This window comes from Tetrao urogallus, assembly GCF_951394365.1.
Source record: "Tetrao urogallus genome assembly, chromosome: 8".
Classification (NCBI taxonomy): Eukaryota; Metazoa; Chordata; class Aves; order Galliformes; family Phasianidae; genus Tetrao; species Tetrao urogallus.
In genome coordinates this window covers 11,759,202-11,770,390 of record NC_136821.1, presented here as the reverse complement: position 1 = coordinate 11,770,390, position 11,189 = coordinate 11,759,202, and positions in this window count along the sequence as shown.

Below are 11,189 nucleotides of genomic sequence, written 5' to 3'. Positions count from 1 at the left end.
GTCATTCTTTAATGAATAGACTGGGAAAATAATGACAGTGGATGCATTCAGGAGTTAAAAGGGGACATGGTCAGTGGGCAGGGTGGGAATAGGTTGAGGATTGGACTAGATAATCTTAGTGGTCTTTTCCAACCTTAATGATTCTACGATTCTAAGAGAAGAAAAGAGCGGATAAAAAACAATGTGAAGCATGGTAGTCAGTGGAATAAGGACGTTCATATATCAAGAATATATAACAGCAATTCCATTTCTGTTTCTAACTTTTGATTCATTTTTATTCTGTTTTTCCCTATGTTGTGTTCATTTTAACCCCAGAAATTCTCTGGTAGCAGAGAAATCCAATTATGTGCTTACATGTCTGAAGCCCAAGTTTATAAATATTTGGGGGCCAATGCTGTATCTTTTTATTAGCCCAGACAGAACCTAGCTGAATGGGTAAACAACAGTTGATCCTAAGGAAGTTGATTTGGAAATAACTATTCAATGGAGGAAAGAACCAATATTTCAGTGCAATATTTGCGTGAAATATTATTTTCAGAGTATTATTCAAACATATATTGAGGTACTGAATACAGAAAGCATTTATCTGTAATAAGTGTTCAACAGAAAAATATTGCCCAGCTTTGCAATGAATAATTCCACCTGCATTAGAAACATGGGCGTGATTGTGCATATTATTCATATCTTTCTAAATGTTAAGGTAAATTGCTACACACTAATAGATACTTACAATCTTTTTTTTGTGCAGAAAGTCATTAGGTACAGCTTTCCAGAGGAGCAGAGCCACTCAGAAGTTTAAATGTGATGATGAGTTACAGATGCAAAGTGTGTCTATAAATCAGGCCATGGCAGCTAGTCACAGGGAGCTGCAAGGTAATGTAGGGTTCTGAAGGTCTCTGTGAAATTACCTTGGTATGGATCTCTCCCTAAGTAGTCTTTCTTCCTCCATAGAAAGTACATGGGTTACAATTAACCCAATTAATTGTACAACTACATGTTTAAAAGCTGTTTGGATACAGAGCAGATTGCTGATGGAAATAGCAAAAGATGGATAAGGCTGGTTGCAGGACACCTTGATGAAAGAAGGCAAACTTTAGTAAGAAAAACAAGACAGTGATGTAGAGAGCTCACTGCAGAAAGATCTCTGTGTATCTACTTCTGTCTCATTATAATTGACGTTTAGGCAGGCAGTAGGAGTCAACTAATGTAAGCAGCTACGAATCTGGCATCCTGTTGTTAAGCTCTGGACAGGCATTGAAAAAAAAAAAAAACAAAAAAAACAAAAACATGCTCCAAGCCACAGAGACGAGTATGAGGCATGTCTAAGGGAAAAACAGAATATCAACCGGTAATAACATTTTTTCAGATTTAAATTCTTGCACAGAAAGCTCTCATTTTAAAGCAAAATGAGGTTGTTTGATACCATAAAATGTGTGGTTTGTGAGAGGATTTAAAGCTAAGCTGGTTCAATTATTCACCCTCTGACTTCAAAAAGCTCTCTAGACTGTATCAGCCCATATGTCTGGTTAAAGCTTCGCATATGTTGTTAAGCAATTTTGATAACAAAGCAGTAATATTGCCATAAACAACAGATATTAATAACAGGTAGTTACTAAAGCATAATGTCTGTTTATTACATTCTCTCTCTGTTTATCTATGTACACATCCTACCAGACCATTATTTCAGTACAGTGGACTGACCAATGGCCCGACAACATAGATCTCTGCGTTGTTAGATTGTGCCAATAAAATGTTAGCCATATCTTGAAGCCTACTAAGAACAGCAGGAGATATTGTGCAGGCACCAGGAGTACTAGCACAAGGTGACAGCAGAGACCTGGAAGGAACAGGCCAAGACTGCCAGAAGCCTTGAGCACAAATCTCAAGTAGTAAATTACTGATCGTGAGAGAAATGCAATCTTGAGACCTGGGCAAGATGAGTTTTCAGGCCTAAATGGGGCATGTGTTGAGTTGTGTAACCGCCTATTACAGTCCACTGGCAGTACAAGTGGAAACACCTTTAGATTGTGCACAAGATTGGAACAAAACCGACTAGTTGCACAGGAACCTTATTTCAGAATTAGCTATGTGAATTGATCTGATATCTCTGTGTGTATGCATACGTAAATAATATTTCTTCATCATATTTGCACTGGTGTTGTATTGCTAGTGTTTGGTTAGAGGCTTCAGTTGTAATTTGGATACAACGCAGGAAACTATACGTTTTGGTTTTCTTGTGAAAGGGAACATCAACATTAGCTGCCGTGTTTCTTCAAACGCCATTGGTTAGCTCTTCTACAAAGCTCAGAGGCCTTCATCATCCCATCTGATGCCAGTTTCTCCATCCAATTCTAGCACAATCTTGCATTGTGTCTGGAAAAGAATTCAAGTAGACAGAGAGTATGGGCTTAGAGCTTATACTGCAGAAAAGAGATCATGATTTTGTGACTGATCTTTAAGCTAAAGAAAACCTTGCCTTATATGCCTGCTATCATTTTGTGCTGACGTAGGCTGGTAGAGCAAATAAATAATGTTTACACAAAGCTCTGCAAGAATCATGTAGGTTTTACAGCATAGTCACACCTGAGCAGGTTAGTAATGTATGTTATGTAAATTAAAGATGTTGCTGGTGCACAGAAAGAGACTGCATGCTGTAAGTGGCAAAGCTGAATTAGCTGTACAATCCTGTGACTTGTTAAGAAGCATCCCTCCAGAAAACAGTGGTAAATGTGAATGGTTGGTTACAAATTATACTTAGTGGGTATCCTGTAAGGACAATTTTGAGCACAGATTATTTTTTTTCTTATCTGCAGACAATTCCGAAAAACGGTATCTGTGAAAGATTCCTTAGTGCAGATATTCAGTACAGGGCTTGTGTAGCAGCTTCTGGACCACTTTTATTCTGCTAGGAAGGAATGTGAGTGGGATCCTCATGCACCATGTGCTTGTTGGTATATGTCAGCCAGGGGTCAAGCAGGTCTCTGTTGATCTTTACCACATCAGATCCAACATCTCACTTAAGGACCAAGGGTTTCACACAGGCTTGTCTGTACTCTTTGATATCCTTACTATGTGGCCTCAGGCTGATGTGTTCTGGCTCGCCACACTGCCTGCCCTCCCTCCACTCTGTTCACTCTGGAAAGCTTTACTTCAGAGGCGCATGGCTTCCCCTCAGTACCAGTAGTGCTCTGCCTTTCCCCTCGCTCAAGGAGAAAATGAGGTGCTACTGGCAGCTCTCAGGAATAAATGGCTGCAGATTTCATGCTGAGTGCCTTGAGATTGCACTGTGGAGCTGAACAGGTTTGAACTCCGATGTGGGCTTGTGTGCTTACCTGGGCCAAGTCACGCTTCTGCATGTGGTTTCACAATTATCACTTCAGTAAGCGATGGTTCAGTTGGCTTAGTTAGATGTTGGTGATTTCAGATGTAGAAGCAACCTGGGTCAGACTTATCTTAGAGGTAGGAGAGCCTGAGAGGGCTGGACTGTTCAGCCTGGAGACAAGGAGGCTGAGGGGGATCTCATCAGTGTCTATCAATATCTGAAGGGATATTTGGCAATTCCTTACTTGACTTAAAATGAGGATGATGCCTCACAGAGATCCTTGGGGCCAAGAGAAAGGACAGCAGAAGGAGCACCTGTAGGAACAGCCACCTTTCGAAAGAACGATGGAAATGTTGGCACAAAGTAAAATAGGATTCAGGGAGTTTGTGAGGCAGTGAGTGGCAAGAAGACAGTAAGTGAAAGGCAGTTGAACTGGGAGAGAAAGGGGAGGGCTGGAGGAGATAATGAGATTAGTTGCCACAAAAGCAGTGCAGTGTTCCTTTAATGTGCTACATAGAACAGATGGTGAAAGGCTGTTGAGTTTTTATATCACGGCGTCAAACTTTATGAGAGTATACATGTTCCCCGTGCTTGTTACCTGAAAGTGACATCACTTATCCAGGCCTTCCCAGGATTCATTTGCCTCTGAAATGGCAGGCAGGCATTCTACTGTAGGGGTTTGGGGTTAGTGAGATTTCCCTGGTACCTGTAGCACGTGGCTGGGGGCAGCACCATTCATTGCATGCAAGATGAAGGAATTGGCCCCAGAAGATGTCTTCCTTCCTTCCTATTGCTATTCCTATTGCTATTCAAATCCAGTTAAGCACTTTTTCTAATGTGACATTTCTTTTTGATGCTTTTTTCTTGTGTAGCACTTCTAGCAGATGATTATTTGGAGCAGAAGGGTCTACATAACATTTGGGTTTTCTTCTGACAAACGACAAGAATCAGCTCCCACCCAGTGACCTGTTACAAGTCTGCCAGCAAAATCAGAAGTTAATTTCAGGTCTAGTGATGGGCCCACAACTGGATCTCTGAGGAACTCAGCAGTGCTCCCGTGTGCCATTCTCAGAGGTATGCAGAATCCCTCCAATGATACAGCCCTAATTTCCGAGGATCATTGCAAAGCAAACTCAATTTCATACAGGTTATGACCTCTCGTTTGAGTGCTCAGAGATTTGTGACCTACTTCACGACTGAGCTTTTTGTTTGCTTTTAGCTCTTTGGATGGAGAAACTAAGAAGAGAAGCACCAGAGGACAAGTGTTTATTTTTAACACTTGCTTCTCAGTGTAAGTAACTGTAATTCTCTTGCTTTTTCTCCTGATCCTCAGTAGGTCACCCATTGAGGGGAATGCCACCAAAATTAAATCTCTGAAACTCAGTCAATAGTCCATAGCTTAGAATAATGCTGTGTATTGTTACTGGCTAAACTGATTTAAGCTTTACCATATCTATGGAGAAGAAAGGAGAAAAAAGCAGATATTTTCCCCACTCTGTCTCTTAATCCACCTTTCTCTATACTAATCTGAAGATGAGCTTGTGAATGGCCAATAAGGAGGCCAGGGCTCAGTGACAGACTGCCGAGCATCTGGTCTTAATCTGCTGTATATCACAGATATTTTGAAGCTCATCACAGCAGCATATTGGGTTCCTAAAACTATAAATAATTACTTTTATAAGGCCTTGTTTCAGCTTTAACAAAACATCATTATCTATCCCAACTGTTGTCCCAGAGTAAGCTTAGATAGGCAAATTAAATATTGCAGTAGGATAGGCATTGTTGTGAAGCCATGCTTTGGGATTATTTTTTGCTGGAAAGAAAGCACAGCACTGCTGTTGTACCTTAACCAGGTCATACTGAATTTTCCCCAGATCACATTTTCCCTCTTCCTAAAATCACAGAAGTGCCAGCAATTGAGCTGTAACACTCATTGCCTTACCAAGTAGCGTGTTTTAAGGCAAGGGATTCACAGCAAGCAGAACTCAGGGAGTCTGGGGTAAAAAGCCCTGAGACTTCACTGAAACAGTTCTGATCCTCATTTTGCTTTGTCTACATAGAACCTCTGAGACAGATCCTGATGTATTTACTTCGTCACGTGAGAAGGGCTGTGCAGAAGTACTGGTCTGGCTCTGCTGCACCAGAAGGTAAGAGGATGCCAGTTTGTTTACTAGCAGGTGTTGCACAATACACAACACAGCTTAGGAAAGGGGCTGGCAGGCTCTGTGGGAGCCAAGCCATTCAGTGCTTCCCCAGCTGGCTGGGTCAGAACCTTGCATAACAACAGGAAAATAATGCTTATCTGCGATAGTATTTGAACTGTAGATGTCATTAAAAGTAGGATCTACCGTACTACTTATTCAGTTAGGTACACAATTTTTGATTCCTAAGGTAAAGCATAAAGGGAAAACAAGACTCATTGCATTGGCATATATGGTTCACTGAACTTTATATTTCATAGCACGGTCTTGGTAAACCTTTCATTCATTGGGTAATTACCCAATACAGTTGCACATGAGTAATAACAGCATAGGAGCAGACTTGCTTTATCCTCTGCCACGCAGCTCCCAGAAGGATGCTGCTTTAAAGTCAGTGCAGTTACTCTAGTCGGAAATGCACTACTCTCATCTATGCACCCCACAGACGTATGGATAGAGCAACACTATTACTGCTTTTGTTTTAAAGACTTTTTTTTTGTGCTGAGTCTTCAAATTTATGTTATTTGGCTCAATAAATGTTTGATGGTCTCAGTGTAGCATCTAGTGGAGAAAGGGTAAATAACAGAAAAAAAAAAACGAGAGCAGAAATGTGCTTTTAACCCTGTGCATTGCAGGATCTGCTGCTACCAATCTTGCTTGTCTTGCATTCACACACTGTCTCCAGTCTAAGGACAGACCCCAAGCTGCTGTACCATGGATTTTGCCCCAACCCCTGCCAGATGAGAGCTGTCAGGGGTGCGGGATGTGGCAGAGGACAGTCCTGACAGAAGGTATGAGGGGAGAAAAAGAAAGCTTTATTTTCAATAACAAAGAACTTAGCAGAGTAAAGAATGGAGGTTTGTTTTACAATTACTTTATTCAGATGTTACTGGGACTTTATTATGTGGATAATGTCTTTAGTATCTTATGGGGAGGTGAACAAAGGAGCACAGATCCATTCACCAAAACCTGCCTCTGGGCACAGCTGATGGTGAAGAGTCCTCTGGAAGCACCACTGCTGCAGAAGGGATCCAGCTAGGAAACTAATGATGGGGTTGCAGAGCCAGTTCCTCATGATAGGGCATGGAAATGTGCTGCCTTGGGCAGAAATACAAAGTAGATGGTAAATATGTGCCTCATTAAGGGTAGCTCCAGAGAACACTGTGATTAATCCCAAATTATCAGAGATGCAATTTCTTTGCAGAACTCTGAGTGCCACCACTGATGCACACTGGCAAGCTGTTACAGAACATCTGTGTCAGCCTTGTGACACCAACCAGTATGTAGCACAAGATTCGAGGGTTACTGTGTTTGTCCTCACTAAATCTTCTAAGCAAGATGGTGACGTGTTCAGATCCCTTCATAGGATGCCAGCCGGGAGAGGTAAGGTGGGGGTCCTTATTTTCCTGTCTTGGTGTAGGGAGTGCCTTTGATCAGGGTGGCTCTTGGGATCATCTCTTGCAGTGCCTTTCAGCCCATCCCTAATTACTCAGTGTTTTCCTGCTGGTGGTCCCACCCTGTGGCTCCAGCACAATCAGGAGGACACTCCTGTTTTCTGAGAACACAGGAAAGAGCAGCAAGCACCAACAAAAAACTATCTCTCATGGTCAAGTAAGTGACGCAGCTAGGGCAGGAAAATACAGACTCTAGGTTTTTACTTGGTTATGTGGAGAGGAATTTATTCTTCTGCACTTTTATCTATCCCAAAAGTGACTTGAGAGTTTGGCAACATTCTTGCCAAAACCAAAATTGTTCCCAACTTGTGAAATACAAAATATATTTGCATTTTAATTTGCATTCTGTTTTTTTTTTTTTTGCTTTTTTTTTTTTTTTACTTTCGTATTTCCAAGTCCCCATGACTCTTACGACTAGAAACATCAAAATTATTATTATCATCGGTACTACTGCTGCTCGTATATAATACATAAAAGCTAAGATTCTTAGATAATAAGCAAATTTCATGAGCTGTGGGCAGCATGAGAGAGATGCTGTAAGAATGGAGAGTTCAGATCAGATAAAAGCCACATTAAAACTGGAACTAATTGGTAGCCTCATTGTTGCTGTTGCTGGAGAGATGAAGCGATGAGCCACCCTGTCCTCGGTGTGTGGTCCCTTTGTGGCTGAGCGAGATAGGTGCAGGTAGAATAGTAGTGTGAGTGCACTACAGTGCTATCTTCACATTTTTTAACTCAGGCTATGATCAGTGGGGCTGACACTGCACTACTGGCTTCCCTGTGCCTGCTTCCCTGCTAACCCAGAAGCAAACATGTGCCTGTGCTGAGGGTCTTTTCAGAGTGTTATCCAGGTAGCAGTCAGTTGCTCTCTAGTCCTCTCCTCTGCTGGCTGTTTCTGAGGCAGGACATCATCTGGTACGCTCCATCTGTACTACTTTCAGGCTACGTGTATTTTTTAAATAAGATGGAACGCATGCAACCATTTTGCTGTCTTGGTTTGCAAACGAGTTTTTTTCCCCTGATTTGAAAATGCAGAGAGCTGAATTGTGTGTAATTGATGACACTTTGTATTACAGTTAGTCTGGCCAATTCCCATCCAATCAGCCCAAACTTTCTAGCAATTTTTGCTATTTTATAACACGAACTCTGGGACTACTTCAGTAAGCCAGAAAGTGAGCATTCTGTGAATCAAGAATTCAGAACGAGCTGTACCATTCCTGGAAGAACTTAACCGGTCAAAATCTCTCTTGACAATTTTAATTACTTTGCAGTGGGGCCAGTGTGTGGGTGTACCAGGAAGCAGTTTGCACACATTTTGTTTAGCTGAATTGCTGCTGTGCCCTCTTTTGTGTCTTTCTTAGGAAAGGTCAAATTTGGCAGTTTTCTGTACCACAAGGAGATCATTAATGCAAGGTGGAAGCAAACCATAACACTCAATAAACACTTTTATTTTTCTCTTTGGAGATATTAACTTGTAAAAAACACTTATTTTTGAAATACATCACGCTACACAAAGCAAAGAACAATGCTTTTAGGGCCAGGCTTGCATGTCTGACTATGGATTACATTGAGGAAAAGCCTTTTGCCGGTGCCTGCTGTTGGCAGACAATGTAGACCTCAGAACCTCAACAGAGGATGTGCCAGGCAGTGAGAGGTGACACATGGTCCCTCTGTGTTTCAGATGAGTGAGTTCTACGCAAACTTTTGTAAAGACGCCTGTGAAAAGCAAAAGAAACCAAACACTACAATATTTTTTGTAATCCCTTGCAATAAAAGGTGAAGAGATGACAAGGCAGACATTTTCTCTGCCCCTGTTCTATATGTATTTCTGTTTCTCAAAAGGTTCCCTGATGCAACTTGCAACTGAGCTGAAATATGAAAACTGTTCATCTGGACTCATTGTGGCACTTTCCTTTCAGAGCAAAGAAACAAAACCAACGAAAACAGTTATTTTACAAAGGTGGAATGTGTATTCCTTATCTACAGGGACTGCATTGACTTACAGAATATGGTACAGCCTTTGCTCAGTAAGGGCCATCTTAGCAACAGAAATGTAAATAGCATTGAGTGCAGAACGCAGCGACCTGCGCAAAGGCACTGTCTTCTTTAAAGTCACTGCTCTGTAACTTCTGGCTCTGAAGGAAATTCTCAAATTCCTGAAAGGTTCTTAGAGTTCAGCCAGATACAGGGCTGAATAGAGACACTTACAGAAGGGGGAAAAATTAAAAATTAAAGCTTGGAATTGCCATGCTTGAGCTGCTCATTTCAGAACACTCTTTTTTACTTTGTAACTACAAAAACAAATCAATAGCAGAATGGAGCTAATTCCTTACAAATTGAGCCCGTCAGTACTTTTCTGCTTTCTCACTCCTCTCCAATATTCCAGACTCCAGGACTACCTGCAAAATAGATGACAAATTCTCATTTATCATATTTTCATTGAAATCATATCTGATGGAGGGAAGATGAACTGGGAACAATTACTCATTTCTTATGAGAATTCATGGTGAGAAGTTACAAAGCCAAGAGGCTTCAGTGGCAATTGGTAGCTGAGTTGCTTAATGAGGGACCTAGAAAAGGCAAAAACTATTTTAAAGCACAACATAGCTCAAACCAAAGTTATAGGCTTGCTGCTGAAATTACTGGGTGAGGTTCTTTGGGCTAAGTCAAACTAAATGGGCTACATGTAACTAAATGGACATTTCTGGCTTTAAATCTATGAAAGTGGTTTGCCTAAAATAAGATCATTGTGGATCTCATCTCAAAACTTTGATCCAATGCTTTTTAAGGTTCTAAAAGTGTTTACTCGATGTTTCATTCACTATAGTGTTTTACTGGGGCTTTTTGTGTCCAATATCCACATTTTAGGGCACAATAGGAAGCAAAAGGCATGAGGCAGAAGTCCTGCTCAGGCCATAGTGTGAGGCCATTACCTGCTGGTTGTTCACGTTCCTTGGCAGTTCTACTGTTCTTTTGCTGTTTCTATTTGGAAATGATTTAATGCTTCAAAATATCTTTTGGCCTCCTTTATGATGGCTTTATATTTAACTTGCCAGAGTGTGTGCAGTTCCTGTTTTGGACAGAAGAAGAAAATACCAGTATTCCACCAGTGGATGTACAGATGACATTCACAAAAGGCTCAGGTATGTGCAGTGTGTATATGGAAATGCAGCCTTGTGGTGCTTGGATGCACGTTAAAGGCAAATGAGTTTGTTGAGAGCTGGCTGGAGGGAAAAAAAAAAGGCTTAGCAAAACGTGGTCTAGGTGCTATAGCTACTTATGTTCTCTTCAGCTTTCATTCTCAGTCAGTGTATTCCTAGAAGGTTATCTATCTCTTTAATTTATATTTCAGGAGAAATACAGGCAGCCTTCAAACATGCAGCAAGTTTATTAACACAAATGATTATTACATTGCACTTTACCAGCTCACGTGGAGCCTTGTTGTACCAAGTATTGCACGAACGTGAAGTGAAAGTTGTTCCCTGCCCCAAACAAGAAATGATTCTGTCCCCACAGCTTACACAGCGCTTTGCTGAGCAAGCACTCTGAGTATTTCTGACACTGCTGCATTCTGACAGCGATCCCAAAGCCATGTTCAAGCAGGAGCTTGCCTGCTGTGCACACGCCAGCGGCACGCGCCGTGTGGGATCTGGCCAATCTGGCTGCAGGGCTGTGCCTGTGCCCCTCGGGTTTCAGTGAGCAAGGCGTGCGTACCTCAGTGTTATGCTGAATCAGGGTCCCGCTGTATAGAAAGTGCATCTGCCATTAAGCATACATCATACTTGCTTTTAGTGCTAAGATTAAGTGCCTTGTCTCCTTCCCTTTCCCAGCTAAACTCCATTTGTGGTGAGAGTCATTCATCTTGAATTGCTTTAATGCAGTGTTTAAGTGTGTCAGCGCGGCAACAAAGCAGTTTGCATTTGGTATTTCAGTGAGACATTAAATATCCCATTCACATTTTTAGTATGCGTTTCTCTCACATAAATTACCACAGCTTAGTTGGCAGGTCCTGAGTGAGTAATAAGGGTTTTGGCACAAACACATACCACAGATCTGCTAAGTAAAGGAAAATCTTTTGTTTGTTCCTACTTTTATACCAGAGTCGTGAGGCTTAACTTCTAGCAAATGTTTTCACTTGTGTTTACTGGCAGTACCTTACTACTCATTAAGATAACAGATCCCCCAAAATGTAGCAGCGATGGTACAGATCCATCC